Genomic DNA, 6,150 nt, shown 5'->3' with positions numbered 1-6,150 from the left:
AAAGATAACTTGCTGGGCCGTAAAAAGAAACGGTTTTATCTCCATGAAGAGACATTTCCTATCCCACTGTGACTGAGGACCATAAATATTAATTAACCTAAGGTCCTGTCCCTTCATGTTGATATCCAAAATCATACATCTACCTGCTTGCAACTCTATAACCTTGTACACAGTTACCATGTCGGTAAAAAGCACTGCCACCCCACCGTACGGCTCGGCCGCAAGAGACCAGTAAGAAGGACCCCTCCTCCACTCACGCTTCGCTTTGTGGAGGAGATCCAACTTACTAATCCTAGTCGCCTGCAAAAACAAAAAATCAACCTCAACCGTGTTGAAAAAATCAAAGGCCATTATACGAGCACATTCAGAAACTACGGAAGCCACATTAATCGTGGCACATCGTATGGGTTGGGGATCCATGATGTATAGATTATTAAATGCAAGACCTTGCTTACTTTTACCTTGCACAATTCCCAGCACCAAATCCACCACAAAACTACAAGCTAACCCTACTCGGGCCAGCCTTCTCTTCCATAGCGACAACTGTCACTACCCGTTCCTCCCTTACTCCCTGACAATCTACAGGGACCTTCTCCCCCGTACGAGAAGGCCCAGGATCAGGAGGTTTGGGTACAAACTTGATAACCTGATGCTCAGTACCAGGTACCTGACTCGGCCCTACACAGGAGCCTTGGGACACACCTTGAGCCACCCTATCCTCCTCCATACCCTGGGTCTCCTCTATCACTGTCACTTCCTCCACCACACTCCCTAAACTGCACATATTTTCCTCTTCCAGCTGAGTTCCAGCAGGGTCACACTCTAATCCCTCCCCATCACCTTCCTCCTGATCTGATCTCTTTCTCCTCCTTTTATTCCTTTACTCCCCCCCTTCAATTTTATTAACTTTCTTTGTCACTTTCCTTGCTTGCTTCTTATCCTTCCCTATTACCAAAATCAATTCACCCCCACTCCTCATTACGTCCTCCTCATCGGAGGAAAATACATCAAATTTGTTGCTTAGCACAACTTGCACATCTTCACCTTTCTTCTTTTTCTTATTTCCTCTCCTTACCTCCTGAAAAGGTGCCTCCTCTACCTGTTTCCCTTGCACCTGCTTTACATGTTCATCTACACCTAGTGGTTCTTTTTGTCTCACCACCTCCTCCTCCCTTCTTGGTTCTGGCTAACCTCCTGCCCACTATTATGGCTGGCCCGAGGACACCTGCTATACGGGTGGCCTTCTTCACCGCATAAATTACATTTGACCACCCCACATTCTCTGGATACATGACCAATCTTATTACACAATGAACATTTTATCACATTACATTCGCTGCTCAGATGCCTGAAATCCCCGCACTTAAAGCAGGTTCTTGGTTGACCTTGGTAGAAGCATTGTACTCGATCCCTGCCAATGTATGCAGCGGACGGTACATGGATGAATCCTCTGTCCAAATGACGCAGCTTTACCAGGGCCTCCCAAGCTCCCCCCCATACCCCCATGGTATATCCAGATTTGCTTAGGTCAGACTGTATATCACAATATCTGGACAACCAGTACGCAATATCTTGGACAGGAATGGACTCATTCCTCACTAGAATATGCACCTTCACTTTATCATGCTTTGTAACCAAATTTACTCTGTACATATCATATGGTTTTGACATTTTACATGCCTGCCATTTTGTCCAGAACACTTGTAGTCCCTGGTAGGATAAAAAACTCAAATCAAATTCTGCAGATGTGACCGGGTGTATGCAAGCATATAAATCTGAGGGTTTAAACCCCAGACCAAAAATCATTTTTAAGAAAGTCTCCTTTGTAGGAACTTCCCCCTCTCCTGCCCATCGGAACTGGATTAAATTTCTCCTTTTTCCAACCTGGCCTTCTGCACCCGGCATTTGTGGACCAGCATTATTCACATTCATATTATAGACATTAGATCTTGTCACCATTTTAGCATACGATATACTTCCAGGAACAGTTTGTTTGTCTGATATGTTTGTTACCACACTCCCCCCACCCTCTCTCCTTCTTACATCATCACAAATTATTTTAGCTGCTTCTGCAGCCCTGGCTGGTACAAGCATCTTATCTCCATAAACAGTTTCTATTACTTTAATCTGCTCCTCTGGCAGCCCAGTCTTTTCTAATGCAGGCATTCCTTGTGCAAATTGTCTTTCCTTTATGCGCCCTCCTAAACCAGTACCATGCGGCAACCTCCTTGTACCTATAACCTTCTCGCCCTGCACGTCTCCGGGAACAATCCCCAGAGCCTCCCCAGCAACAGGTGATTCACCTGCCACTGCAGATTCACCCAGAGATCCCCCCTCAGTGCCACTTTTCTGTAAAGCTTCCTCAAGCCTTAATTCTGCCATAACAACCTCCATTTGAGCCTGGAACACCGCGCCCTCTGTGTTCCTGGCTCCGCCATCTGCCATCACTACAGGTGAAAACAGTTCATGCCGGGCACTGTCAGGCTCAGCCGTCACCGGCCACTTCTTACCTGCCTTACCCCCAGCACCCGGCACACTGTTACTCACCTGCAGGACAGCCGGCTCACCGAAAGCGCCCTTTTCCGCAACATCCTCCACCTCAGGCTCGCAAGACATCTCCACTGTGTCCCCTGCCACAGACTTCTCCTGGGAATCAGCAATCACAGCACCAGACACCTCTGACATAACTTTATCCTCCATATTTAGTGCATCTTCAGCTGTATTAGACTCCGTTACTGCTGCTGCCTCCAGCTGCATACACTCTGCCTGGACATCAGCTGGTAGGTTTGTTTCACTTTCAGTTGCACAGACAGGCTGCTGGGGTGCTGCTGCAATCACCAGGTACACTGATAACACCTGTCTCCATGGGTGTCGGCCCTGATTGGACCTTTGCATGAACTGGTAACCCTTTCACTGCTGCTTGCATCTGCTTTTCCTTTTTTTCCAAGCGCTTTTCCTGCAATTTATTTTTAACCCTTCCCAGAGTTACAGAAAGGGTTTCAATCACTTCTTTTAACACTGGTTTCTCCCATTTATAGCAGGTATTTCTTTTTTTCTTCTTATCATTAATTCTGGTCTGTATACACTTTGCCTCTCTTTGTAATTCCTCAATAGAGAAGCTATCAAATGATTCCTCCTCCTTCTCCTCATCTTCCTCTTCATCCCCAGTATCACCAGGGGATCCAGGAACATTCTCCAAGGTATCAAGGGGCTTCACCCCCCCACATACTTCACTACCCCCTGGGCAGACAGTAGCTACTGTCACTCCACCCTGTGTTACATCACACAGGGGAGCACCCAGGGAGAGTTTGTGGGAATCCGACTGTGGCTCCAGTTTCTTCACTGGGGCCACACCGACAGGGTAGGTAGCTTCCAGCACTGCTCGACCCTTTGTTCCATCACATAGGGGAGCACCCTCAGACATAGGGGGAACTAGCTGTGGTTCCAACTGCACAGAAGCCGGGCTGATGATATTGCCTCCACTGTCACTCATGCTGCTTCCTGATGATCCGGACTGGCCTGCCGCACTAGTTATCCGGACACCACGAGTCTTTGCTTTGGCTTTTGCTTTAGAGCCCGAGCCACGTGCTGAACGTCGGGAGCACTCTCCCCCAGGAGGATCCATCCCCCTGGGGAAGCCAGCAGGGAGTCTCCCTGCAGACACGGGACACACCTGCAGCAGCTAGAGCTCTCCTCCACACAACCTCCTCACAGCTCAGACAGCACACACTGCAGAGTCTCCGCCCCTAGGATAGGTGGGCATAGGGGAGGTGTGAGGGTGTACCAGTGTGAGTAGTATAGGTGGGAGTAGGGGAGGTGTGAGGGTGTACCAGTGTGAGTAGTATAGGTGGGAGTAGGTAGGTGTGAGGATATACCAGTGTGAGTAGTATAGGTGGGAGTAGGTAGGTGTGAGGATGTACCAGTGTGAGTAGTATAGGTGGGAGTAGGGTAGGTGTGAGGATGTACCAGTGTGAGTAGTATAGGTAGGAGTAGGTAGGTGTGAGGATGTACCAGTGTGCGTAGTATAGGTAGGAGTAGGTAGGTGTGAGGATGTACCAGTGTGAGTAGTATAGGTGGGAGTAGGTAGGTGTGAGGGTGTACCAGTGTGACTAGTATAGATGGGAGTAGGTAGGTGTGAGGATGTACCAGTGTGAGTAGTATAGGTGGGAGTAGGGTAGGTGTGAGGATGTACCAGTGTGAGTAGTATAGGTAGGAGTAGGTAGGTGTGAGGATGTACCAGTGTGAGTAGTATAGGTGGGAGTAGGGTAGGTGTGAGGATGTACCAGTGTGAGTAGTATAGGTAGGAATAGGTAGGTGTGAGGATGTACCAGTGTGCGTAGTATAGGTAGGAGTAGGTAGGTGTGAGGATGTACCAGTGTGCGTAGTATAGGTGGGAGTAGGTAGGTGTGAGGATGTACCAGTGTGCGTAGTATAGGTGGGAGTAGGTAGGTGTGAGGATGTACCAGTGTGCGTAGTATAGGTGGGAGTAGGTAGGTGTGAGGGTGTACCAGTGGGAGTAGGTAGGTGTGAGGGTGTACCAGTGTGAGTAGTATAGGTGGGAGTAGGGTAGGTGTGAGGATGTACCAGTGTGAGTAGTATAGGTGGGAGTAGGTAGGTGTGAGGATGTACCAGTGTGAGTAGTATAGGTGGGAGTAGGTAGGTGTGAGGATGTACCAGTGTGAGTAGTATAGGTGGGAGTAGGGTAGGTGTGAGGATGTACCAGTGTGAGTAGTATAGGTGGGAGTAGGTAGGTGTGCGGATGTACCAGTGTGCGTAGTATAGGTGGGAGTAGGTAGGTGTGAGGATGTACCAGTGTGCGTAGTATAGGTGGGAGTAGGTAGGTGTGAGGATGTACCAGTGTGCGTAGTATAGGTGGGAGTAGGTAGGTGTGAGGGTGTACCAGTGGGAGTAGGTAGGTGTGAGGGTGTACCAGTGGGAGTAGTATAGGTGGGAGTAGGGTAGGTGTGAGGATGTACCAGTATGCGTAGTATAGGTGGGAGTAGGTAGGTGTGAGGATGTAGCAGTGTGCGTAGTATAGGTGGGAGTAGGTAGGTGTGAGGAGGTACCAGTGAGAGTAGGGTAGGTGTGAGGGTTTACTGGTGGGAGTAGGTAGGTGTGAGGGTGTACCAGTGTGAGTAGTAGTGGTCTGAGTAGGGTAGGTGTCAGGGTGTCCTAGTGTGAGTTGGGTAGTTGTGAGTAGTATAGTTGGAAGCAGGCTGGGCACGAATGGGTATGAAGTCCCGGCGGCCTGAAGGTGAAAGAAGAAGATCCCGAAAGGGCAGCTAGGTTCCCTACCCCCTCCCCCCCTAACCCTCCCTTAGTGGTGCCTAACACTAACCTTTTTCGGGGGTGACCTAAGCCTCCCAGAGGGGGGGTAAACGCTAATTGTGCTATCTTACCTAAACCGTTGCCACCGCAACCTCTTGCAACATATATACATAGAATGTAAATCCATAACTAATCATATTGGGTAAATACGCAATCAAAGGTGTGTGTATATATATATATATATATATTATTATAATTAATTTATATGGCGCCACAAGGGTTCCGCAGCGCCTTACATAGTACATAAACATAGTGCACAAACATAGTACATAGACAGTTGAGCAGAACAAGAAAACAGTGTCATACAGTTTAAGACACTACAAGACAAGTACATGGTATATAAACATTACTGCAACAGAAGCAGGATGGCAAACGTCACGGGTTCGGTGCTTTTGAGTATTGAGCAGATAATATAAGTAAAGAAAGGATAAGCACAAGAGGATAGAGGGCCCTGCTCGTGAGAGCTTACATTCTAGAGGGGATGGGCAAACAGACAGGGGTGACACGGATGGGGTAGACAGTGAGCGTGGGACAGAGGATTAGGATGACAGATGGCTGGATTCCTATTTTACAGTATGTCTGAAAGTCATTTGAATTAAGATTTATGCCACTGACATTCTACTTTAAGAGGCAGTTTTTGTAGGTGTCTGTGGAAAGCCATGGCTGTTATATCAGTGTATGTGACAGTATATGTAGGTGTCTGGGGAAAGCCATGGCTGTTATATCAGTGTATGTGACAGTATATGTAGGTGTCTGGGGAAAGCCATGGCTGTTATATCAGTGTATGTGACAGTATATGTAGGTGTCTGGGGAAAGCCATGG

The 6,150-nt window shown here is 48.1% G+C and overlaps 1 pseudogene; it reads right to left on the bottom strand.

Annotated features, from left to right (window-relative positions):
- Positions 1-3,715: 3,715 nt before the first annotated feature.
- LOC148504690 (uncharacterized) lies at positions 3,716-4,988 on the bottom strand (annotated as a pseudogene).
- Between the last annotated feature and the right edge of the window lie 1,162 nt (positions 4,989-6,150).

Source organism: Taudactylus pleione, unplaced genomic scaffold (assembly GCF_031769625.1).
Source record: "Taudactylus pleione unplaced genomic scaffold, aTauple2 ptg000461l, whole genome shotgun sequence".
NCBI classification, from domain to species: domain Eukaryota; kingdom Metazoa; phylum Chordata; class Amphibia; order Anura; family Myobatrachidae; genus Taudactylus; species Taudactylus pleione.
This window is presented reverse-complemented; position numbering and strand designations above follow the sequence as displayed.